At 38.2% G+C, this 27,959-nt stretch overlaps 1 protein-coding gene across 2 annotated transcripts in view; it reads right to left on the reverse strand.

Moving 5' to 3' along the window:
• Positions 1-27,959, reverse strand: part of LOC126263697 (PX domain-containing protein kinase-like protein) — a 131,465-nt gene that overhangs the window by 50,401 nt on the left and 53,105 nt on the right. The gene's annotated exons all lie outside the window — the stretch shown is intronic.

A 27,959-nucleotide genomic window follows, 5' to 3' on the forward strand; every position in this document is an offset into this window, starting at 1 on the left:
GAAGAAGAACGGGTAGCTTTGAGGGATGAAGTAGTGAAGGCAGCAGAGGATCAAATAGGTAAAAAGACGAGGGCTAGTAGAAATCCCTGGGTAACAGAAGAAATATTGAATTTAATTGATGAAAGGAGAAAATATAAAAATGCATTAAATGAAGCAGGCAAAAAGGAATACAAACTTCTTAAAAATGATATCGACAGGAAGTGCAAAATGGCTAGCTAAGTAGGGATGGCTAGAGGACAAACGTAATGATGTAGAGGCTTATCTCCCTAGGGGTATGATAGATACTGCCTACAGGAAAATTAAAGAGACCTTTGGAGAAAGGAGAACCACTTGTATGAATATCAAGAGCTCTGATGGAAACCCAATTCTAAGTAAAGAAGGGAACGCAGAAAGGTGGAAGGAGTATATACAGGATCTATACAAGGGCGATGTACTTGAGGACAATATTATGGAAATGGAAGAGGATGCAGATGAAGATGAAATGGGAGATATGACACTGCGTGAAGAGTTTGACAGAGCACTGAAAGACCTGAGTCGAAACAAGGCCCCCGGAGTAGACAACATTCCATTAGAATTATTGACAGCCTTGGGAGAGCCAGTCCTGACAAAACTCTACCATCTGGTGAGCAAGATGTATGAGACAAGCGAAATACCCTCAGACTTCAAGACGAATATAATAATTCCAATCCCAAAGAAAGAAGGTGTTGACAGATGTGAAAATTACCGAACTATCAGTTTAATTATTCACAGCTGCAAAATACTAACGCGAATTCTTTACTGACGAATGGAAAAACTGGTAGAAGCCGACCTCGGGGAAGATAAGTTTGGATTCCGTAGAAATGTTGGAACACGTGAGGCAATACTGACCCCACGACTTATCTTAGAAGAAAGATTAAGGAAACGCAAAACTACATTTCTAGCATTTGTAGCCTCAGAAAAAGCTTTTGACAATGATGACTGGAATACTCTCTTTCAAATTCTAAAGGTGGCAGGGATAAAATACAGGGAGCGAAAGGCTATTTACAATTTCTACAGAAACAAGATGGCAGTTATACGAGTCAAGGGGCATGAAAGGGAAGCAGTGGTTGGGAAGGGAGTGAGACAGGGTTGTAGCCTCTCCCCGATGTTATTCAGTCTGTATATTGACCAAGCAGTAAAGGAAACAAAAGAAAAATTCGGAGTAGGTATTAAAATCCATGGAGAATAACTAAAAACTTTGAGGTTCGCTGATGACATTGTAATTCTGTCAGAGACAGCAAAGGACTTGGAAGAGCAGTTGAACGTAATGGACAGTGTCTTGAAGGGAGGATATAAGATGAACATCAACAAAAGCAAAACGAGGATAATGGAATGTAGTCGAATTAGGTCGGGTGATGCTGAGGGAATTAGATTAGGAAGTGAGACACTTAAAGTAGTAAGGGAGTTTTGCTATTTGGGGAGCAAAATAACTGATGGTGGTCGAAGTAGAGAGGATATAAAATGTAGACTGGCAATGGCAAGGAAAGCGTTCCTGAAGAAGAAAAATTTGTAAACATCGAGTATAGATTGAATGCAGAAGATTAGATGGGTAGATCACATAACTAATGAGGAGGTATTGAATAGAATTGGGGAGAAGAGGAGCTTGTGGCACAACTTGACTAGAAGAAGGGATCGGTTGGTAGGACATGTTCTGAGACATCGAGGGATCACCAATTCAGTACTGGAGGGCAGCGTGGAGGGTAAAAATAGTAGAGGGAGACCAAGAGATGAATACACTAAGCAGATTCAGAAGGATGTAGGCTGCAGTAGGTGCTGGGAGATGAAGAAGCTTGCACAGGATAGAGTAGCATGGAGAGCTGCATAAAACCAGTCTCAGGACTGAAGACCACAATAACAACATGTTGTCTGATTCAGAAGTAGGCCCTTTGGCCAAAAATTTACTTTTGATTAGTCTGTTTGCACACACTATGTATCCACTATATGGTCAGAAGAAATCCATCCTTTTCATAATGCTGTCATTATTCTGTCCTGGAATTTCCACTGTTTCGAAGAAAAACTTGGTAGAAATAGAAGTGTCAATGGACATTGCAGAACAGAATATGAACAAACCAAAACAGTAAGAAATGTGAGAATGGCACTGGGAGGTAAATGTACTCAGCGGCGGTAAACTGTAATTAAATATAAAACTTAGCTACTTTGTTAAAAAACTTGAACACCAAAAACAAACAATGGAAAGACTAGATTGGATAGCAAAAATATAAGGAAAAGACAGATTGCTACTCGCTGTAAACTTAACACACTGAGTTGCAGACAAGTACAAAGAAAAGATGCACATTAGTGTCATCTTTACAGTGAGTAGCAATCTAGTTTTTCCTTTTATTGACGAACACCAAAAAGTTATGAAAACTAAAGCAGATGAAGGTTGTTATTGTTGTTGTGGTCTTCAGTCCTGAGACTGGCTTGATGCAGCTCTCCATGCTACTCTATCCTGTGCAAGCTTCTTCATCTCCCAGTACCTACTGCAACCTACATCCTTCTGAATCTGTTTAGTGTATTCATTTCTTGGTCTCCCTCTATGATTTTTACCCTACACACTGCCCTCCAATACTGAATTGGTGATCCCTCGATGTCTCAGAACATGTCCTACCAAGCAATCCCTTGTTCTAGTCAAGTTGTGCCACAAGCTCCTCTTCTCCCCAATTCTATTCAATACCTCCTCATTAGTTATGTGATCTACCCATCTAATCTTCAGCATTCTTCTGTAGCACCACATTTCAAAAGCTTCTATTCTCTTCTTGTCTAAGCTATTTATCGGCCACGTTTCACTTCCATACATGGCTACACTCCATACAAATACTTCCAGAAACGACTTCCTGACACTTAAATCTATACTCGATGTTAACAAATTTCTCTTTTTCAGAAATGCTTTTCTTGCCATTGCCAGTCTACATTTTATATCCTCTCTACTTCGACCATCATCAGTTATTTTACTCCCTAAATAGGAAAACTCATTTACTACTGTAAGTGTCTCATTTCCTAATCTAATTCCCTCAGCATCACCCGACTTAATTCGACTACATTCCATTATCCTTGTTTTGCTTTTGTTGATGTTCATCTTATATCCTCCTTTCAAGACACTGTCCATTCCGTTCAACTGCTCTTCCAAATCCTTTGCTGTCTCTGACAGAATTACAATGTCATCGGCAAACCTCAAAGTTTTTAGTTATTCTCCATGGATTTTAATACCTACTCCGAATTTTTCTTTTGTTTCCTTCACTGTGTGCTCAATATAGAGATTGAATAACATTGGGGAGAGGCTACAACCCTGTCTCACTCCCTTCCCAACCACTGCTTCCCTATGATGTCCCTCGACTCTTATAACTGCCATCTGGTTTTTGTACAAATTGTAAATAGCCTTTGGCTCCCTGTATTTTACCCCTGCCACCTTTAGAATTTGAAAGAGAGTATTCCAGTCAACATTGTCAAAAGCTTTCTCTAAGTCTACAAATGCTAGAAATGTAGGTTTGCCTTTCCTTAATCTAGCTTCTAAGATAAGTCGTAGGGTCAGTAATGCCTCACGTGTTCCGATATTTCTACGGAATCCAAACTAGTCTTCCCCGAGGTCGGCTTCTACTAGTTTTTCCATTCGTCTGTAAAGAATTCGCATTAGTATTTTGCAGCCGTGACTTAATAAACTGATAGGTCGGTAATTTTCACATCTCTCAACACCTGCTTTCTTTCGAATTTGAATTATTATATTCTTCTTGAAGTCTGAGGGTACTTCGCGTGCCTCATACATCTTGTTCACCAGATGGTAGAGTTTTGTCAGGACTGGCTCTCCCAGGACTGTCAGTAGGTCTAATGGAATGTTGTCTAATCCCGGGGCTTTGTTTCGTCTCAGGTCTTTCAGTGCTCTGTCAAACTCTTCATGCAGTATCGTATCTCCCATTTCATCCTCATTTACATCCTATTCCATTTCCAAAATATTATCTTCAAGTACATCACCATTGTATAGACCCTCTATATACTCCTTCCACCTTTCTGCGTTCCCTTCTTTACTGAGAATTGGGTTTCCATCTGAGCTCTTGATAATCATACAAGTGGTTCTCTTTTCTCCAAAGGTCTCTTTAATTTTTCTGTAGGCAGTATCTATCTTACCCCTAGTGAGATAAGCCTCTACATCTACATTTGTCCTCTAGCCATCCCTGCTTAGCCATTTTGCACTTCCTGTAGATCTCATTTTTGAGACGTTTGTATTCCCTTTTGCCTGCTTCATTTACTGCGTTTTTATCTTTTCTCCTTTCATCAATTAAATTCAATATTTCTTCTGTTACCCAAGGATTTCTATTAGCCCTCGTCTTTTTACCTACTTGATCCTCTGCTGCCTTCACTATTTTATTCCTCAAAGCTACCCATTCTTCTTCTACTGTATTTCTTTCCCCCCATTCTTGTAAATTGTTCCCTTAAACTCTCTCTGAAACTCTGTACAACCTCTGGTTTAGTCAGTTTATCCAGGTCCCATCTCCTTAAATTCCCACCTTTTTGCAGTTTCTTTAGTTTTAATCTACAGTTCATAACCAATAGATTGTGGTCAGAGTCCACATCTGCCGCTGGAAATGTCTTACAATTTAAAACCTGGTTCCTAAATCTCTGCCTTACCATTATACAATCTATCTGAAACCTGTCAATATCTCCAGGCTTCTTCCATGTATACAATCTTCTTTTATGATTCTTGAACCAAGTGTTAGCTATGATTAAGTTGTGCTCTGTGCAAAATTCTACCAGGTAGCTTCCTCTTTCGTTTCTTACCCCCAATCCATATTCACCTACTACATTTCCTTCTCTCCCTTTTCCTACTGACGAACTCCAGTCACCCATGACTATTAAATTTTCGTCTCCCTTCACTATCTGAATAATTTCTTTTATTTCATCATACATTTCTTCAATTTCTTCATCATCTGCAGAGCTAGTTGGCATATACACTTGTACTACTGTGGTAGGCGTGGGCTTCGTATCTATCTTGGTCACAATAATGCGTTCACTATGCTGTTTGTAGTAGCTTACCCGCATTCCTATTTTCCTATTCATTATTAAACCTACTCCTGCATTACCCCTATCTGATTTTGTATTTATAACCCTGTATTCACCTCATCATAAGTCTTGTCCCTCCTGCCACCGAACTTCACTAATTCCGACTATATCCAACTTTAACCTATCCATTTCCCTTTTTAAATTTTCTAACCTACCTGCCCTGTTAAGGGATCTGACATTCCACACTCCGATCCGTAGAACGCCAGTTTTCTTTCTGCTGATAACGGCATCCTCTTGAGTAGTCCCCGCCCGGAGATCCAAATGGGGGACTATTTTACCTCCGGAATATTTTACCCAAGAGGACACCATCATCATTTAACCATACAGTAAAGCTGCATGCCCTCGGGAAAAATTACGGCTGTAGTTTCCCCTTGCTTTCAACTGTTCGCAGTACCAGCACAGCAAGGCCGTTTTGGTTAGTGTTACAAGACCAGATCAGTCCATCATCCAGACTGTTGCCCCTGCAACTACTGAAAAGGCTGCTGCCCCTCTTCAGGACCCACACGTTTGTCAGGCCTCTCAACAGATACCCCTCCATTGTGGTTGCACCTACGGTTGGCTATCAGTATCGTTGAGGCATGCAAGCCTCCCCACCAACGGCAAGGTCCATGGTTCATGGGGGGGGGGGGGGGGGCAGATGAAGGTAATACTTAAAAATACATTACAAGCTGGACAATGAGAATAATCCAATTTTTTTTTTTATAATTAAAGTGTAATCACAGGACTAAAGTACCTAACTAGAATGTTCAGTGCAAATGAACACTGGCATTTCCGACTTTTCAATATGAAAAGAAAAGCATAAATTTAAACTAATGATTCCCATAAATCTGGGTATGTCAGAAATCAGATTTCATAATGAGAAGGAAAACTGACAAGTCAAATAGATAGTGACTGCTGTAATTACAATGTGCCTAGAATGTTGTACACAAAGGTGGGTTTAAGATAACCAAATATTTTAAAAATTTCATCCTTGATGGTGCTGCAATCTGTAAAAATTAGGGAAGTATAATTCTTGATAGGAACCTCTATTTTAATTGTACGTGTTGATTTTACATAAAGAAATTCTCATCTGCATAAAAATTTTGCTAAAGCTATGTGAATTCAATTTCCTGGAGACTTTTTATGTTTTTCTAGTCAGTATTTTCCAACTTCTAACATTTTGTAATCTTTAATTACCAAAAAAATTTTAATTCATTTTAATTACATTCTTTACAGACATAATGGCTACAACAGATAAAATTTTTTCACACTTGCACTAAGGACACTGTTACTGCCAGCCATTGTGAAGACGGTTGGTGCAGGTACCGGCAGCTCTTGTATTCTGGGTGCCCCTTTGATGTTGTCCACTATCTGTAGACGTGACAGCCTAAACATTCGAGTACAGTGTTGTGAGCTGGGTATGCAGTGCTTACTCTTAGGTGAATGCAGGTTTGAACCATTCTATTGAAACTGTTTCCTTTGTACCATTCTTATCAATTTAAAAATTGTGGCTTCTTCTTGAGATTACCCTGTAGGGTCCAGAGTACAATAAAATTGGTGGTAGACACATCACATTATCCCTGAGCTACACTTCTGCAGTTTTCTGTAAATTTTTGTGCACGAACTCCCTCTGGTCTCCGTGTCTGACAGGATTAGTAGGTTGGATGTTCCTCTTTCTTGTGTTGAGTTGTGCAAATTGTGTATATAGCTCAGGGACAGCCAGCTGTAAGGAAACTGTCATGATTATCTTTCCTGGAATCAACAGTTGCTTGGCATAACCAGAGGCAGTGCTTCAGACTATGATGAAGAGCAGTTTAGAGCATGTGGTGTAACCACTCTGCCATCCCATTGCTGGTGGGATAGTAGCACTCCATTTTTGTTACTGTTGTGTCAAGTGTTTTAAAAAGAATGTGAGTGGCTGTCATCTGCCATCAAATTTTTGTTGAAGCTCTGTGTCTACTGTTGTTTGGCTGGCATCAAATGTAAATGTTGTAGGTGTGCTCATTCCTGGGTGTTCCAGAAGCAGTGTCTGTGACACTACAGGAAACTCAGTAGGATAGATAATTTCCTCATAGATAACTGTGTTGTTCACAACAGACAACACTTATTCACAACTGCACTAGGTACACTTGTGGTGCACTAAGTACACTTGTGGAGAGTGATAAATTATGTAGCATATGCAGACTGAAGCACAGTCTGTTCTTTACAGTAAACCTAAAGTTCGCTCACTCATTGTGGTCAGTACCATCAAAGTTGCTTCTTGATGCCACCATAATATTTTGTTGTGCCTCAGTGCAGTAAGGGAGAAATTTTGTGAAGATTTACGTTTGTTTCTAAGGTTTAAGATATCCATCTGACATCTGGTTTCTCAAACAATGTGACATCCAACTTTCTTCCACAATGTTGTGATTTTTGATGGATCAATGCTTCACAATGCTAGAGTTTTGAACACTCACAAAATCATTATTGGACCTGTTAGAATGATTTTCAGCAGGGTTGGAGTGTAATGTTTGGAGCAGAATAGTGGATGCCCTTGAGCACGAAGTTATCAACACAAAATTGAGCAAGGGTCATCCACGAATACGTCTAATCATAAATAAAAAAACAGAATGTGTGTGAACTATTATGAACAGCATAGTGAACACATTATCAAAGACAAGACAGACACACACAGCCAACACCCACCACAGTAACACAATTTTAGATGGCTACTAACTCCACAGATGATGAACACACTGAAAGAATATATGTTGAGATAAAATAAATGCTCATGGTTAGATGAAATGGCAATTCAATTGTGATGGGGGATTCAAATACAATAGTCAGAAAAGGTATGTCGTAGGACAACACGGACTTGGGTATAGGAATGAAATGGGAAGCCACCTGGTAGAATTTCACAAAGAGCAAACTTCAGTCATTGCAAACATTTGTTTTAAGAATCCTGGGAGTTGGTTCTTTAAGTGGGAAAGACTTGGATGTGACAGAAGGTTTCAGACAGATTATCTAATGGTAAGCCAGAGATCACAAAACCAGATTTTGATATATTCTAGCCATAATTTATTGGTTATCCACTACAGATCAAAACTGAAGAAACTGCAAAAATATCGGAAATTCAGGAGATAATATGGATAATATGAAAGAACCACTGGTTCTTGAGAGTTTCAAAGGCAGCATTAGGTGATGATTGACTGGAACAGGGAAAGGTATACAACGGTAGATAAAGGGATAGCTTTAAATGATGAAATAGTAAAGGCAACATAGGATCAAATAACCAAAAAGATAAAACCCAGTACAAAACATTGACGTAACACATATGAGATATTTAATCCAACTGACGAAAGGAGGAGATACACAAATACAGCAAAAGAAGCAGGCATGATGGAATAAAGATGCTTAAAAATTTTGCTGACAGGAAGTACAACATGGCAAAGCAGAAGTAGTTAAGGAAGAAACGAAAACCTTCTGCAACAGGCATAACTATGGGAAACGTAGATGCCCTACAAGAAAATTAAAGAAACCTTTGGAGAAAAGAAAAGCACCTATATGAATACCATGAGCTCAAATGGCAAGCCAGTACGAATCAAAAAAAGGAAAGGCTAAAATCTGGAAGTAATAAATAGAAGGGCCGTATAAGGGAAAAGAAATCTACTTGTTGTGGAAGGAAGAGGAAGTAGAAGATGAAATGGGATAAGTGATACTGCATGATGAATTTGACAGAGCAATGAAAGATTTAATTTGGAACAAGGCAACTGAAATAAATGATACTCCATCAGATTTATTGATGTCCATGGGAGGACATACCAAGACCAAACTGTTCCACATGTTGTTGGGTTAATGCAACTTTTCATAGAAGTCTATCCTCTGCAAGCCTCTTCCTCTATGAACTGCTGCACCTTGATCGATTTGAACCTAGGTACTGTATTCAACCTTTGGTACCCCTTTACAATATTTTACTCCTGTTTTGGAGTTAGAGGTAAGAGAAACTACTCCGAGACTGGAAGACAAATTTAGCAAAAATTGAAAAGTGGTGTGCTTCCCAAGCTGTTGGAAGTGGAATAAAAGTAAGAGTGTCAAGTGTTGAAAGGTAAGCATAAAGAAGTTGAGGAAGCTTTATTTTAGTGGTACGAACATTTAAAAGGAGAAGGTGCGCCCATTACTGGGTCAATATCACAGAAAAAAGCATTGTAATTTCAGCAGCAAATGGGAGGAGAATATTCAGAATTTTCTGCCAGTGATGGATGATTGTATCGAAGGGGGCGGGGGGGGGGGGGGGGGGGGGGCAAATGATGAAGTCGATGAACTGACAGTACTGTGGAAGTGGTGATGCAGGTGGAAATAACACAAGAGGAGGTGGCAAACTTAGAAATGGAGGGATACTGCAACACAGAAGAGGGAGTCATTTATTACAGACTTGGGCCTGACCTTCCGTCACATAGTTGAGTCAACTGTATATGAAACCGATATCATCTTTGTTGAAAAATAATAATAGTAATAATAGTAATAATAATAATAATAATAATAATAACTAAAAGAAAAATATAGACAAAGACTAACAAAAATACTGAAAACAGAATTGACAGCAAGAAACAAGACAAAAGCTATAAATACTTATGCCATACCAATATTGACCTACTCATTTGGAGTAGTGAAATGGAGTAACACAGACCTAGAAGCACTCAATACACTTACACAATCACAATGCCACAAATATAGAATACATCACATACATTCAGCAACAGAAAGATTCACATTAAGCAGAAAGGAAGGAGGAAGGGGATTTATCGACATAAAAAACCTACATTATGGACAGGTAGACAATTTAAGAAAATTCTTTCTAGAACAAGCAGAAACTAGCAAAATACACAAGGCAATCACTCATATAAATACATCGGCTACACCACTGCAATTTCATAACCACTTCTACAACCCTTTAGATCACATAACATCAACAGATACGAAGAAAGTAAATTGGAAAAAGAAAACACTTCATGGCAAGCACCCGTATCATCTAACACAGCCACACATCGATCAAGACGCATCCAACACATGGCTAAGAAAAGGCAATATATACAGTGAGACAGAAGGATTCATGATTGCAATACAGGATCAAACAATAAACACCAGGTATTACAGCAAGCATATTATTAAAGATCCCAATACCACAACAGATAAATGCAGACTTTGTAAACAACAAATAGAAACAGTAGATCACATCACAAGCGGATGTACAATACTAGCAAATACAGAATACCCCAGAAGACATGACAATGTCGCAAAAATAATACATCAACAGCTTGCCTTACAACATAAACTTTTAAAACAACAAGTTCCTACATACAAGTATGCACCACAAAATGTACTGGAGAATGATGAATACAAATTATACTGGAACAGAACCATTATAACAGATAAAACAGCGCCACATAACAAACATGACATCATACTCACCAATAAAAAGAAGAAATTAACACAACTAATCGAAATATCCATACCCAATACAACAAATATACAAAAGAAAACAGGAGAAAAAATTGAAAAATACATCCAACTGGCTGAGGAAGTCAAAGACATGTGGCATCAGGATAAAGTTGACATCATACCAATTATACTATCAACTACAGGAGCCATACCACACAATATCCACCAGTACATCAATGCAATACAGCTACATCCAAACATATATATACAACTACAGAAATCCGTAATTATTGATACATGTTCAATTACCCGAAAGTTCCTAAATGCAATATAACACATGCCGTACAGTTAATAGGAAGTGACGCTTGATCAAGGTCCGCGTCACTTTCCATTCTTAACCAGACTTAACGTCTGAGAAAGTAAAGAAGTAATAATAATAATAATAATTAGTAATAATACCATACAGTTAAAAGGAAGTCACGCTTGATCAAGGTCCGCGTCACCTTCCATTTTTAACCAGACATAACGTCTGAGACAAGAAAGAAGTAATAATAATATTATGTTAAAAGTTTAACACAATAAGATAAGTAATATGGCTAGAAACTCTGTCTTGAGGCAGCCTAAATAATGGCGTGCCAATATCTGAACCATATTCCTCCAGTATTTGAGAATGAGAGCATTTACTGACTTCCACTACACTTTACATATAACCTCAAATCTTTACAACACTTGACAGTTTCATGTTGTACTTGAAAGGAGAGACAGCATTGGTCGTATATTTTTGTTTATTATCGCAAAATCGATTTTCGGTCACTTAGTGACCATCTTCAGTGCTGTAATATATAACTTAAATTAGTAAGCACTGGTGTCAATAAGCTTACGGCGATCACATAGACTGATGTGATCGCCGTAAGCTTATTGACACCAGTGCTAACTAATTTAAGTTATATATTACAGCACTGAAGATGGTCACTAAGTGACCGAAAATCGATTTTGCGATAATAAACAAAAATATACGACCAATGCTGTCTCTCCTTTCAAGTATACCCATTATCTGGTCGTAGTGCACAGGACACTATGGAGTCGCCAATCAATAAAGTTTCATGTTGCCTACATGTCGGCACTAAGTGTTTAATTCATTGTAACTATTTATGCCATACAGTGCATATAGTTATTTCAGTACTTTTGTATGCTATTTTCACTCTGAACAGGCAGGGAAATGTTCTGTTCTGGTTATTTGTTTTGCTTTAGACACCTGCAACCAAGCTTATTTTTATTGTGACCATTGTCAGTTTTCTAGGTATTATATACCACCAATTACAACTCAGTCACTATGTAGTGCCTTAGTTGCATATGCAATGTCATCTGGTGTCTAACCGCGTACCCTCGTCAATACTGACGAGGAAAGTGCTGTTTACTTTACTACGTAATTTTCTTTACATTGAACTCATCTTCTGTAAATTTTTATTGCTGTTCTTGTACATTTTCTTTTATTCTTCTTGGTTTAATGCTGCTTGTAAGTCATACGTAATTCCATGCAATGCCGCTGTAGAGTGCCATGTCCACTCTTGTAACATCGGCTGGTTCAGGGTATGTGTCTTTCTATGATTGTAATGCTTTTATTGTACATCTATTTTGGTTTTGTGACATTTTATTTCATGTATAGTTAAGGGATTTACTTTATTTCAACACACACATGATTATAGTAAATGCTGAAATGCATAATAATAGATTAATAAAGTAATTTTGCATTAAGTCAATGAATTTTCCTTCAGCGACCTATTCAACAGTTTATAACCAAGATATATTTTTCAACATGGTTGCATACCTCCTTTGTGACTGTCATGGCTATGTTAAACTCTTTCTCACTGACACACCTGCACAATATGATGGAAGAAAAAAGTTTTATCACTTACTTCATTTTCACTATTTATGCAGTCACACTGCAGCATCAGGAATGACATTTTAATTTATTACTTCTTTACTATCTATTAAGAACACAGTTTTCAGAGTATTTACTTCTACCACTGAATGTATCTGGAAAATTATGTCATTGTAGAACACACAGTTCAGGAGATATGTTGTCATAAACATTGAGAACCTTGAAAAACTAGCTTTTGTTTAAAACAGGGCACAAGTCACACATAATTTATTCTTCTAGAGTTTCATAATGAGAACATTTAGTGTCTTCTAACAAACTTTAAGTGTTTTGAATCTTTCCTAAACTTTTTCTCAGTTGCACTCTTATTACCAAATGTTTAGCATATTAACTCATATGTAAAGCAATCAGATGTTTGAGGGTGTTTTATACATGGGAACTTGATTCTTTAAAGAATTTGATGTTTATGTAATAATAACAATAATAACAACAGACATTGTGCTCAATCATTGCCTTGCAGTATACCAGGTGTATAAGTATGAAACCTGAATTTCCCTGTAGATGGTGCTAGCCTTTTAAGAAAACTGTGCAGAATCACATCTAATGCTGGTCGAAGCTTTCAGCAAAAATGCTCTTGGAAAACACAGCATTTCTAGTGGTTCAAAAAATTCAAAAGTGGTAATTTTGACGTGAGAAACGACAAGCATGGGAAATCACTGAAAAAGTTCGAAGACAACAAATTGCAGGCCTTATTGGATAAAGATGGTGCTCAAACTCAACAGGAACTAGCAGAACAATTGATCCGAGCTTTTTAGTGTCCACATTCTATCAAGAAATTGAAGAATAACAGAATAATATCTTTGTTGTAAGAAAGTTCTTGTAAAATATAGAGACTTTAGAATTAATGGTGGTCTCCTTTAATCCTAAAAAAATAATATTTTTAGTAGTCAATAAGTGAGGAAAATCTTAACTTCAAGAATTAAACAACAACATTACAGTATACACTAATAAGAGGGAAAGACATTATAGAAACTTAATCTGCATTAATAATAAACTTACACTATACTGCTTGTTCACGCTTATGCCATCACAATTTAATCAAGTAAATTATCAAGAAAGCTGCTGCCTTCTGAATGTTCTTATTTAGCTACTGTTTCTCTGCTATTAGTAGCTTAATAGTTACTCAATTACAATGGTATTTCTCACAAAAAATATTTTTATACCTATAAACAGGGTTGTTCTTATCAGAATCGACAGCAAACCAACATTGACAATTATAGTTCAGGTATACATGCCAACATTGCAATCTGAAGACGAAGAGATAGAGAAAGTATATGAGGATATTGAAAGGGCAATACAGTATATAAGAGGAGATGAAAATCTAATACTCATGGGGGGACTGGAATGCGATTGTAGGAAAAGGAGTGGAAGAAAAGATTATAGGAGAATATGGGCTTGGGACAAGGAGTGAGAGAGGGGAAAGACTAATTGTGTTCTGTAATAAAAAATGTAAGGATGTAGAGGCTTATCTCACTAGGGGTAGATAGATACTGCCTACAGGAAAATTAAAGAGACCTTTGGAGAAAAGAGAGCCACTTGTATGAATATCAAAAGCTCAGATGGAAACCCAGTTCTAAGCAAAGAAGGGAAAGCAGAAAGGTGGAAGGAGTATATAGAGGGTCCATACAAGGGTGATGTATTTGAGGACAATATTATGGAAATGGAAGAGGATGTAGATGAAGATGAAACGGGAGATACGATACTGCGTGAAGAGTTTGACAGAGCACTAAAAGACCTGAGTTGAAACGAGGCCCCGAGAGTAGATAACATTCCATTGGAACTACTGACGGCCTTGGGAGAGCCAGTCCTGTCAAAACTCTACCATCTGGTGAGCAAAATGTATGAGACGGGCAAAATACCCTCAGACTTCAAGAAGAATATAATAATTCCAATCCCAAAGAAAGAAGGTGTTACAGATATGAAAATTACCGAACTATCAGTTTAATAAGTCACGGCTGCAAAATACTAACACGAATTCTTCACAGACGAATGGAAAAACTAGTAGAAGCCGACCTCGGGGAAGATCAGTTTGGATTCCGTAGAAATGTTGGAACACGTGAGGTAATACTGACCCTACGACTTATCTTAGAAACTAGATTAAGGAAGGGCAAACCTATGTTTCTAGCATTTGTAGACTTAGAGAAAGCTTTTGACAATGTTGACTGGAATACTCTCTTTCAAATTCTAATGGTGGCAGGGGTAAAATACAGGGAGCGAAAGGCTATTTACAATCTGTACAGAAACCAGATGGCAGTTATAAGAGTCGAGGGACATCAAAGGGAAGCAGTGGTTGGGAAGGGAGTGAGACAGGGTTGTAGCCTCTCCCCGATGTTATTCAATCTGTATATTGAGCAAGCAGTAAAGGAAAAAAAAAAAAAAAAATTCAGAGTAGGTATTAAAGTCCATGGAGAAGAAATAAAAACTTTGAGGTTCGCCGATGACATTGTAATTCTGTCAGAGACAGCAAAGGACTTGGAAGAGCAGTTGAACGGAATGGATGGTGTCTTGAAGGGAGGATATAAGATGAACATCAAAAAAAGCAAAACAAGGATAATGGAATGTAGTTGAATTAAGTCAGGTGATGCTGAGGGAATTAGATTAGGAAATGAGACACTTGAAGTAGTAAAAGAGTTTTGCTATTTGGGGAGCAAAATAACTGACGATGGTCGAAGTAGAGAGGATATAAAATGTAGACTGGCAATGGCATGGAAAGCGTTTCTGAATAAGAGAAATTTGTGTCAGGAAGTCGTTTCTGAATGTATTTCTATGGAGTGTAGCCATGTATGGAAGTGAAACGTGGACGATAAATAGTTTGGACAAGAAGAGAATAGAAGCTTTTGAAATGTGGTGCTACAGAAGAATGCTGAAGATTAGATGGGTAGATCACATAACTAATGAGGAGGTATTGAATAGAATTGGGGAGAAGAGGAGTTTGTTGCACAACTTGACAAGAAGAAGGGACCGGTTGGTAGGACATGTTCTGAGGCATCAAGGGATCACAAATTTAGCATTGGAGGGCAGCATGGAGGGTAAAAATCGTAAAGGGAGACCAAGAGATGAATACACTAAGCAGATTCAAAAGGACGTAGGCTGCAGTAGGTACTGGGAGATGAAGAAGCTTGCACAGGACAGAGTAGCATGGAGAGCTGCATGAAACCAGTCTCAGGACTGAAGACAACAACAACAACAACAACAACAACAACAACAACAAGAACAATAAACTTCAGCTAGTAATAGCATATACTGTTCAAGAATCACAAGAGGAGGTGGTATACTTGGAAGAGACTGTGTGATAACAGGAATATTTCACCTAGATTACATCATGGTCAGACAGAGATTCTGAAATCAGATACTGGATTACAAGGTGTACCCAGGAGGAGACAGACTCAGATCACAATACAGTAGTGACGAAGAGTAGGCTGAAGTTCAAGAGATTAGTGAGGAGGAATGAATATGCAAGGAAGTGGGATACAGAAGTATTAAGGGATGAGGAGACACATTTGAGGTTCTCTAAGGCTATAGGTACAGCAATACGGAATAGCTCAGTAGGCAGTACAGTTGAAGAGGAATGGGCGTCTCTAAAAAGGGCTATCACAAAAGTTGGAAAGAAAAACATAGCTACAAAGAAGGTAACTGTGAAGAAACTATGGGTAACAGAAGAAATATTTCAGTTGATCACTGAAAGAAGGAAGTACAAAAAGTTCAGTGAAATTCAGGGGTGCATAAAAACAAGTCACTGAGGAATGAAATAAATAAGAAGTGCAGGGAAGCTAAGACGAAACGGCGGCATGGAAAATGTGAAGAAACTGGAAAATAAATGATTGTTGGAAAGACTGACTCAGCATATAGGAAAGTTAAAACAACCTTTGATGACATTAAAAGCAAGGGTGCTAGCATAAAGAGCACAACAGGAGTTCCACTGTTAATTGCAGAGGAGAGGGCAGATAGATGGAAAGAGTACACTGAAGGTCCCTATGAGGGGGAAGATTTGTCTGATGTGATAGAAGAAACAGGAGTCGATTTCAAGAGATCGGGACCCAGGATTAGAATCAGAATTTAAGAGAGCTTTGGAAGATTGCGGATCAAATAAGGTGGAAGGGGTAGATAGCATTCACACGGAATTTCTAAAATCATTGGGTGGAAGTGGTAACAAAGCGACTCTTCATGTTGGTGTGTAGAATGTATGAATCTAGCAACATACCAACTTTTGGAAATATATCATCTACACAATTCCGAAGACTGCACAAGCTGACAAGTGCAAGAATTATCACACAATCAGCTTAATGGCTCGTGCATCAAGTTGCTGAGAAGGATAATACACAGAAGAATGGAAAAAAAAAAATTATGGGTGCACTAAATGACGATCAGTTTGACTCCAGAAAAGGTAAAGGCACCCTAGAGGCAATTCTGACTTTGTGGTTGATAATGGAAGCAAGACTGAAGAAAAATCAAGAAACGTTCATAGTATCTGTCAACCTGGAAAACGCATTAGACAACGTAGAATGGTGCAAGATGTTTGAAATTCTGAGAAAAATAGGTGTAAGCTATAGGGAGAGACAGGTAATATACAAAATGTACAAGAGCCAAGAGGGAATAATAAGAGTGGATGGCCAAGAACAAAACACTCAGATTAAAAAGGGTGTAAGACAGGGATGCCCCTACTGTGCAATCTGAACATCGGAGAAGCAATGATGGCAATAAAAGAAAGGTTCAGTAGTGGAATTAATATTCAAGGTGAAAGGATATCAATGATATGATTCAATGATGACATTGCTATCCTGAGTGAAAATGAAGAAGAATTACATGATGTGCTGAATGGAATGAACAATCTGAGGAGTACAAATATGGATTGAGAGTAAATCGAAGAAAGACGAAATTAATGAGAAATAGCAGAAACGAGAACAGCGAGAAACTTAACATCATGACTGATGGTCACAAAGTACATGAAGTTAAGGAATTCTGTTACCTAGGCAGCAAAATAACCAATGACAGATGGAGCAGAAAGACATCAAAAGCAGACTAGCACTGGTAAAAAGGGCATTCCTGGCCAAGAGAATTCTACTAGTACCAAAAATAGGCCTTAATATGAGGAAGAAATTTCTGAGAATGTAAGTCTGGAGCACAACCTTGTATGGTAGTGAAACATGGACTGGGGGAAAACCGGAACAGAAGAGAATTGAAGGATTTGAGATGTGGTGCTACAGGCAAATGTTGAAAATAAGATGGACTGATAAGGTAAGGAATGAGGTGGTGCTGTGCAGAATCTGAGAGGGAAGGAATATGTGGAAAACACTGACAAGAAGAAGGAAAAGGATGACAGGACATCTGGGAATGACTTCCATTGTACTAAAGGGAGTTGTAGAAGGCAAAAACTGTAGAGGAAGACAGAGATTGGAATACATCCAGCAAATAACTGAGGACGTAGGCTGCATGTGCTACTCTGAGATGAAGAGGGTGGCACAGGAGAGGAATTCGTGGTGGCCCGCATCAAACCAGTCAGGAGACTGATGAAAAAAGGGGGAGGGGGAGGTCACTCCATGTCAATTCAACCATTTTTAGAATATGTTCCAGCTCATGAGTCTCAGATTTGGCTGAAATTTAGCACACCAATGCTACCATGTGTGGAAAGCTCATGTACAAAGTATTAAATTGCCCTGAGAATAAGTTCCAGAATTATAGCTTGCAAAAGAAGGTGGTGAAACCCAGAAAATGCAACAGGCATTTGGCAATCAATCTTCAGAGCAAACTTCAGCCTTTATATCTTATGAACTATTCCTCACAGTCCTGTGAAATTTTTACCACCTAGTAACATCGACTTAGGGAACCCACTCAATGTGTCAAAACACCAACATGTTTCTGATGGAAAATAAAAGATGTCAAAATGTGATAAAAACAAACAACATGTTAAACGATACATACTGTAGGTGCCCCCACGCCAAATATAATTCACTCAGGAAGAGGATAATACTTTTTGTAGTGAGCCTGATATGAGCTAAAAACACACACAACGCATCGTGTTCACATCTTACACACACACACACACACACACAAACAGAGAGAGAGAGAGAGAGAGAGAGAGAGAGAGAGAGAGAGAGTTACATGCACAGTAAAATACAAAAAATTGAAAAATCACTGGAAAAATGTGTATTTTCGAAGTGTTGTAGCACAACAGGGACAAGTGATATCCAAGTCAAGTTTCGTACACTGCGTAAGTAGAAAGATAATGTAATACGTCTCAAAATTTCAACATGTTATTGCAAGGCATTTATGTATAATGAAAACTGACATATTTATTTGGTTACATTTGGCTTAATATGATTTAGCAATTAATAGAGATGAAGATGACATCTGTGGTCTCCCTTACCTGAGAGATTCCATTCATGTTTCACATAAAGCTGCAGCAAGTGTTGGAAACCATTTGACAACTGAAAGTTAAACAATGGAAGTGTTCCAGAACAGGATGAGCCATTGTTAAACAGGAAGAACAGAAGAAACAAGCAATCTTCACAGGTTACTCATGATTTCAAGATTCTGGTTCAGACTGGTCATTGCTGTTGTGGTAAAGACAGTATGGGGGCAGAAGAGTGTCTCTGTGGTGCTTTTGTTCCAACAAGTTGCAGTATTGGTAGACAACAAGAGTCTAAGTGTCATAAAACAACATATGGACCTAAATATGGCATTCGCTTTGTACACAATCTGGATAAATCAGACCAAAATTTGTTGCTATGGAGATCTGGTATCGCCCTGTGGGTGCAAGAAGTACAATTTCAGGGAACATGAATATTTATTATCACTGTATGTAAGTACTTGTGGGTAAGTATTCTTTCCTACAAAAAAGTTGTTTTGGCCCATTTCGGGTCCATAAGAAGACAGTGAGGTGTAGCCTTTGAGAAGTTGATGTAAAAACAGTACTGAAAGTGAATCAGTGCACAGGACTTAACATGAAACAAGGAGAAAAGTTACATTCCAGGTGTGTCACACTACTAAAAAGTGAAGGACATTCTGATAATGTATATGATAGTGCCGAAGAGTATCAGCCACCTTCAACCACAGTGGCTGAGCAATTAAATACTTTAGCTCTTGTTTTGTCTCCCATGAAGACATAGAGATTTGGGAAAAGAGACAGACCCAGTGTGGTGGTAGAAAACTAAAAGAAGCTGAAATAGAAACTAAACACAAAATGGCAGGGACACTAATGGTGGAAGAGGAAGAATTATCTGCTCCAAAGAAACAGAAATCGTGCTCCAATTTGGACAAAACTGTGCATTATTTGAAAGGAAAATGTGTGTTATCCACAGGTCATAAAAAAGTAGCTATTCTTACCCTTGCACCTTCCAGTTGGTCTAGTGAGCATACTGCAAAGGAATTCTATGTTTCTTGACAAATAGTACGGCAAGCCAAGAAAATCAAAGCAACCCAAGAAGTGCTTCTAGAACTTCAACAGGCTCAGGGCAAGCAACTGAATTCAGAAATAAAGATGCTGGTCAGTAATTACAACTTCCGGGCTAAGAGGCCGTGGTCCAATAGTAGAAATACTTCTCCCTGACGTTTCGTTGCCAGCTGCGGGCAACAGTCTTAGACTCACCTCAGATGATGTTGCCCGGAGCTGACAACGAAATGTCAGGGAGAAGTATTTCTACTATTGGACCACGGCCTCCTAGCCTGGAAGTTTTAATACTGAAGACGCCGGCCGTGAAAGCCTACACGCCAAAGGTGCTAGTATCATAGTTTTACAAAAATGATGACTACAGCAGAATAACACCCGGCAAGAAAGACTATATTAGAGTAACAATGGAAAATGTACATGTGTAGATGAAAAAACATGCCCAGCTATGTAACATTTCTTAAATATTTAGAATTCAAGAAAAAGTACCCTAACACCAAAGTGGGTTTATCATATTTTTTTTCAACCTTCAGTCAATACAGGTTGTACGTGTAAGTGCAAGGGGGACAAACAATGTATGTCTATGCGAGACCCATCAAAATGCTAAACTGATGATTGCTACTAAAAGGATTCTGGTCTGGATTACAAAGATGCGATGAAACTACAACTGTGTGACATCACTTCCTATCAGAGCGTGACTCACAGATGCAAGAAGTGCCCAGGTAAGGCAAAACTTGCAGAACACATGACTAATGAACTGTAAAAATCTCAAGAATTTATGCATGCATTACCATAATTTTCACATTAATGCATAATGGAATTTTTTCGCAACGAGATGTGGTAAAACTGTACATGATGGTACTGGTGCTACCATTAAGTGCATGGCAGCATCCTGCCGAAGGCCACATTCTAACACTTATTCAGTTATTTACCTGGATACTGAAAAATATCTGACATACAATCATTTTACGTTTTGAAAGATGAGGTGAAATTTGTCAAAGAGTTGCTAAAAAGCAGACTGGAACACATTAAAACTATTGCAGGCACTAAGAGCCATCATCACTTTCCTCCAGTGCCCTCTGATAATGTGCAGATGAGTGGGTAATTATAAGTTCATGCTCAACATGTGTATTCAAACATGTCTGTTTATAGTGTGACTGACCCTGAACTCAGAAGCAAAAGTGGCAACATACAACCAGGTTGCTTTGTTGTTGCTACTTATAATGACAAATGGTTCTTAAAACGTGTCGCAGAGTGCTGCAAAGCTTAAGCTGACGTATTAATGAACTTCATGGCACGGCAGTACCAGCAAGATCATTTCACTGGGCACATTTGACAGGCGTGTGTTGGATTCCTATTGCACATATTCTTATGACAGTTACAGTTCCTACTACCGTGTCAAGAAGATAGTATAGTTTGCTGTACAGTAATCCCATTAGTATGCAGTATCAGTTATCTTTATTACACCAGAACATTCTCGGACTCAGAAACAAAGCTGACGAACTACTCATTTGTATCGATGAAATGAATTCATCTAACCTAATTGACATAATCTGCCACTCTGAACATCAAGTGACCACTGGTATAGATATGTTAGACATTTCAGGATTTAAGCTAGCTTCCTACTTCTGCAGAGTAGATATGGATGGAGGAGGAGTTGCCACATTTATTAAAAACTGCCATAAATTCAAGAACATTGACATTAGTAAATTCTGTTTAGAGCAGCAACTAGAAGCATGTGCAACAGAAGTAGAGTTCCATAACAGATCCTATATAATAGTAACTATTTACCGAGCACCTGCAGGAAATTATAATCTATTCATAAATCATCTAGAAGCTCTTTTGGGTTATTTAACAGGAAGAAACAAAGAAATTTTGATTGCTGGTGACTTTAATACAGATTTTCTAATGCAATTTTCCAGTAAACATTTACTGCAGTTAGTAATGTTGTCTTTCAATCCAACTCACACTGTAAACTTTCCAACTAGGATCACTAAATCCTCAAGGACAGCCATTGATAACATTTTATAGACAAATCAAAGGAACAAAATCATATCATAAAACCTGTTATAAATGGACTATCAGATCATGACATGCAGCTCCTTGTTTTAGATGTAAATTCTAAGCAGATTATCAAGACTGCTAAATCTGAGTACAGGAGAGTAGTCAATCAACCAAAAATTGAGTGTTTTAGAAAACTGCTCAAAGATATGAACTGGAAAGATGTTTATAGTGCTCGTGACATGAATGAAAAATATAACACATTCATGAACAATGTCAGTACCATGTTTGAAAACTGTTTTCCTCTAAAAGTTACTCAAATTAAACAGAAGTCTATAATAAAACCATGGATTACACAAGGAATAAAGATTTCCTGTAAGACAAAAAGGAAAATGTATCTGTCGATAAAGAATAGCTCCAATGCTGATGATTTAGCTAAATACAAGGAATACTGTAAAATATTAAAACAAGTAATTCAGACATCTAAACAAATGCACTACAAGAAGAAGATAGCAATGTCAGGGAACAAAATAGAAACAGTATGGGATATAGTGAAAGAGGAGACGGGTAGAACCAGAAAGGAACAGGAGCAAATAGAATTAAGGGTAGATGACACATTAGTAACCGATGGGCATAGTGTGGCAAATCTATTTAACAAGTACTTTATATCCGTTACTGATAGAATGGGATTGTCAGGATCAGTAAATAATGCCCTTGAATATCTGAAACTAGCCTTTACAAATAGCTTCAGGCACATGAATATGTCACTCACTTCACCAAAAGAAATAACTTCCATAATAAAATCTTTAAAAACAAAGCATTCTAGTGGTTACGATGAAATATCAACACAGTTAATTAAGGCATGTTCTTGTGAGTTTAGTACAATTCTAAGTTACTTGTGTAACCAGTCAATTATAACTGGGACATTTCCTGACTGGCTAAAATATGCAGATGTTAAGCCTCTATTCAAGAAAGGGGATAAAGAGATACCATCAGACTACAGACCAAATTCACTTTTGACAGCATTCTCAAAAATTTTAGAAAAAGTAATTTACAGACAGCTTCTCAACCATCTGACAACAAATAACATATTATCAAGAACAGTTTGGATTTCTGAAGGGTTCTGATATCGAGAAGGCTATTTACACCTACAGTGAAAATGTACTTAATTCATTAAATAACAAGTTACAAGCAGCAGGTATTTTCTGTGATTTGTCAAAGGCATTCGATTGTGTGAACCACAGCATCCTTTTAATAAATTAGAATTCTATGGTGTCACGGGCAATGCTGCAAAATGGTTCAAGTCATACCTCACTAACAGGAAACAAAGGGTGTCAGTGCAAGGGACTAGTGAATTAAGTCATCAGTCATCATCAGAATGGGAAGAAATTACATGTGGTGTCCCACAAGGATCCATCTTAGGGCCATTGCTTTTTCTTGTGTACATTAATGATCTCTCATCAGTTACACTGCCAGAAGCAGAGTTCGTTTTGTTTGCAGATGACACAAGTATTGCAATAAATAGTATGTCAATTGTAGCTCTAGAAAGATATGCTAATGATATTTTCATGGATATTAATAAATGGTTTAAAGCCAACTCACTGACATTAAACTTCGAAAAGACTCACTGTATGCAATTCAGAACCTGTAAGAGGTTTCCACCCAGCATATGGATAAAGCATGAAGAAGAGCAGATAGAAGAGGTTGACAGTCTTAAATTCTTGGGATTACAACTTGATAATAAATTCAGTTGAGAGGAGCACACCACAGAACTTCAGAAACGCCTTAACAAATCTGTATTTGCAATTCGAGTGTTAGCAGACATAGGCGACATAAAAATGAAAAAGCTTGCATACTTTGCCTACTTTCACTCCATATCATATGGTATAATATTTTGGGGTAACTCTTCATGTCAAACAAAAGTTTTCAGAGTCCAAAAACGTGTAATACATATTATTTGTGGAGTAAATACACGGACGTCCTGTAGAAACCTCTTCAAAGAACTGGGTATACTAACTACTGCCTCTCAGTATATTTACTCCTTAATGAAATTTGTCCTAAATAATATATCTCTTTTTCCAACAAACAGCTCAGTTCATACATACAATACCAGGAACAAAAATGATCTGCACAAGGACTTAAAAGCACTTACTTTAGTTCAAAAAGAGGTCCACTACTCAGGGACACTCATCTTCAACAATTTGCCAGCAAACATAAAAAATTTAGTTACAAATAAAGATCAGTTTAAAAGGAGCCTGAAAAGACTTACTAGTGGCCAACTCTTTCTACTCTATTGGCGAATTTTTTAATAGAAATAAATGATGTATTGTATATATTCATACTATTAGTATTGTTATTCCAGCTTAAAAAAATTGACATATTCCACATCCACGAGGATCTCCTCAGCATGGATCTATGGGACGAAAAACTAATCTAATCTAACCTATAGCGTATGAAAACTTCTGCTCAAACACAAGTCTCTGTTTTATGGCAGTTGAAGTGCACTAAGCACTCATGATACGTTGTGTTAATCTACCTGTATGTTGTAGCTTAGTGATTAAACAATGGGGGAGGGGGTAAGAAGAGTTTAAGATGTGGTGTCTCTCCCCCCCCCCCCCCTTCCCCATCCTCCTATGGCTCCTATCCTTGTGACCGCTCCACTGCAAGACTTACCCTATGCATCCTTCCATCACCACCTATGCTAGCCCAGTAACTGGCAAAGCATATACTATCGAAACAACTTGTCGTATACCAGCTCTTATGTAAACACTATTCGGCCCTTTATATCAGCATGACTACCAACAAGTCATCAGTTAGAATGAATGGGCATAGGCAGAAGTTGTGTACCAGCAACACACAATATCCTGTTGTACAGCATGTTCTACAACATGATAGTTGTGACCTCAGTGCCTGTTTCACCACATGCGCCATCTTGATTCTTCCCCCAGACACCAGTTTGTCAGAACTCGGCAAGTGGGACCTAGTGCTGCAGTTGGGGGATAACACTTTGCTCTACTAATCTTAGTGGATATCTTCTTTGCACATTTTCATCCATCAAAATGTTGAGCCACTCATCGATGACATAATGCCTGTGAGAACCTAAGTAAATTCGATGACTTTGTCCAAATGTACAATGACTATAATATACAATTCCAAGTTAAAATCATCATTTATTTCTCTGCGCAACTGCTTCCTACATTCAGCCATATGTCATATTGATGAACTGAGATTTTTATGCCTTTGTTGCAGGATTCTGATGTCAATGATCTAAGCTGAACTTATCATTATCTTCACATTGTTATGAGCCTAGCCATAGTTTCATCTTCAGAAAAAGGTGAAAGCCACTGAGCAACAAATCAAGGCCACACAGAGAACAATCAAACAATTAACTGTTAAAACTATTCAGCAGCTTTGGTGTGCACGCTGCACTATGTGACCCAACTTTTTGTGCACAGAAACGATGCCAGTACTCAACATTTGACACCTTTTGTTCTGGATGGCTATTCTAAACTTGTTTATGTTCTCAAAGAACTTTCAGACTTTACAGTAATACCTCTTTTCATAAAATCAATGAACAGTAGTCCTTTGCTGGCAGAAAAAACAGTTGTCATCAGTCTTCATGCAAAAAATGATTGGCGGCACTTTGAAAGCTTACATGGTGACTACTGTGGCCCCAATCCATCAGATCCCCCCCCCCTCCCCCCCACACACATATTGACATATATATGTTACGGCGCACGTCACAACATGATTTAAGGAATTAGTCTTCTCCTGCATCAGAAATGTTATAGTGGCTCCCAAGGTATTCATTTTGTGGACAGCAGCTATACCTGAGGGGAAGTGACTGATAATTTTGTAAACATAAACCGACAATTTCCTTCGATTCTGTCATTCACCGCCCGACCTTTCCAAAACGTATACAGCACGTAACTCACAGGCAGCAGAATTTTCCATGATAGCTGCCATTTTTATTTACAGTTGTGAGGCAAACAACTGTTCCATAATCTTTACACAGCACTGCCAGACTAGCAGCTATGCAAAAATCATTCCACTGCTCCAGTCCTCTGCACAGTAGAAAGCACTGGAACTTACTTTCTAAACAGCCTTCATATAGACATTGTTGTTGAACTTTATGTTGCATGTTCATTTCAATGCAGCCGCCAGACTTCAGCATCATTGTTGATAGCTGCAGTAATAGGAACTGCGACACTCAAACGAAATATAAACTAAAACTGAAGGAGAGTTTATGATAGTTTGTCTTAGCCAGAGCATTGAACTTCGTGATATATTATGAGCTTGTACTATATATTAGGACATGGAAATATATTCAAAGTACTGTGCTTTGACTTTTGAATGTGGACGTGGACTTGGTTCTTAGTAGTGGAATACTGTAAATTAATAATCATTGATTTGTGTACAGGTTAGAAGGTAATACATGAATGGGCTGAAAAGCCTATGTATTTGCTTTGTAAAAAAGGTGGAGCTATGTAGGAATTTGCTCCAATTTTTGTTTTATTTCTTTCAGCATTTGATGTCAGTTAGCCACAGCTAGGGAATAAGCTGAATTTTAAGGGGAACTTTCCTGACTCAACACCACACCCAACAAGGTAAGATTTTCATAAGAAATGTGTGATGTTCCATCCTACTTGTGTGTTAATCTGACATACATTTAAAAAAGTGAAATAATAATAAATATAAGTTGCTGATAAATAAATAAATAAATATCAGTTGTTGAAAAGAAGATACTAAAAGAAACCTAAAACACTGAATAATAAAGTTGTGTGTTTTACTATACAGCAGTACTACCAGTCATAACAAAAATGCTGGTCACAGATACACATTAAGAATTGTTACTATCTGATGCAAAAATCAGACTTCATTCTGATTAAAAATATAAATCTGTTCTATGATACTAAGACAATTCAACTTTGGTCACACAGTTTTAGTTACACTTGTTAACAGGAGAACACATTGCACCCGGCATATACCACCAATTTTAAGGGTAATAACTGAGGAAACTAAATGTCATAATAAATCACAATTTATACTGGCTCTGGGCAGTTTTGGTCCCCTTGTAGTCCAACATGTGACTGCCACATTATGTGATAAGTTACAGAATCAAAACAAACTAATATCTAATACAATTAATATTGAAGAATATGCACGAGTATAGGGACAACAGCTACAATACATCAACTAGGCGCACAACACAGGAATCCAATACAGTTCTAACCCAGCGACCAAATGGCAGGATAGTTCTGTGATATCCCATGACGAGACAGACTGCAACAGTCCTTTTAGGAGTAAGACACTTCCAAGATGATAGTGATAATGACTTCTACCCAATAAGTCTGTTGCTATCTACATTGCTCAACAAGAAGTAGTTAAGCACCCAGAAGGGGAGGAGGAAACAAAATGAAACAACATGGGATGAGAGGGTTATTACTATTGTTTCAGCAATAACAAAATCGAGTCAAATTTGCAAAGAGCTTAGCAGTATGAGCCCACTTATCAGTATGATGTTGCACCCCTCTGGCTTGAATATGTGTAATGAATGGGTTGCAAAGGGTGTCACAAAGCTGTTGTATTCTCTCCTGAGGAAAGCTGGCCCCACAACTGTTGTAAATCATCCTTGATATCGTGGATAATGGAACTGTAACAGAGTTGACGTCCAAGCTGGTCCCACACATGTTCTATTGGTGAAAGATCGGGGGATATCACCGACCACAAAAGTACCTCAACATTGTGCACACAGGTCATACACAAATGTGCCATAGGTGGATGAGCACTGTCCTTTTGAAAAATGGCACCATGATAATGTTACATGAGAGGTGGCACATGATGTCCGCAACATATTGTTGTGCCATTAGAGTTTCCTCAGAGCACCACCAACCATGACATAAGTCACGCTTGATTTCTCCCCACAACTTGACACCATGCCAAGTACCTCTCAAAAACATTGTACAAATGGGACCTCGCCCCAGGTTGCTGCCATACTTGCCGACAAGGGTCATCTGAGGCAATGCAGAACCACAATTGATCAATGAACACAATGTGATGCCACTCATCAGCAGTCCATGTTTCCTTGACATGGAATCACTCCAAACACAGCTGTTTGTGTTGTGATGTTAACAGCAGCCTACACTTGGGACAGTAACTCCCTAGTCC

Source organism: Schistocerca nitens, chromosome 6, assembly GCF_023898315.1.
Source record: "Schistocerca nitens isolate TAMUIC-IGC-003100 chromosome 6, iqSchNite1.1, whole genome shotgun sequence".
NCBI classification, from domain to species: domain Eukaryota; kingdom Metazoa; phylum Arthropoda; class Insecta; order Orthoptera; family Acrididae; genus Schistocerca; species Schistocerca nitens.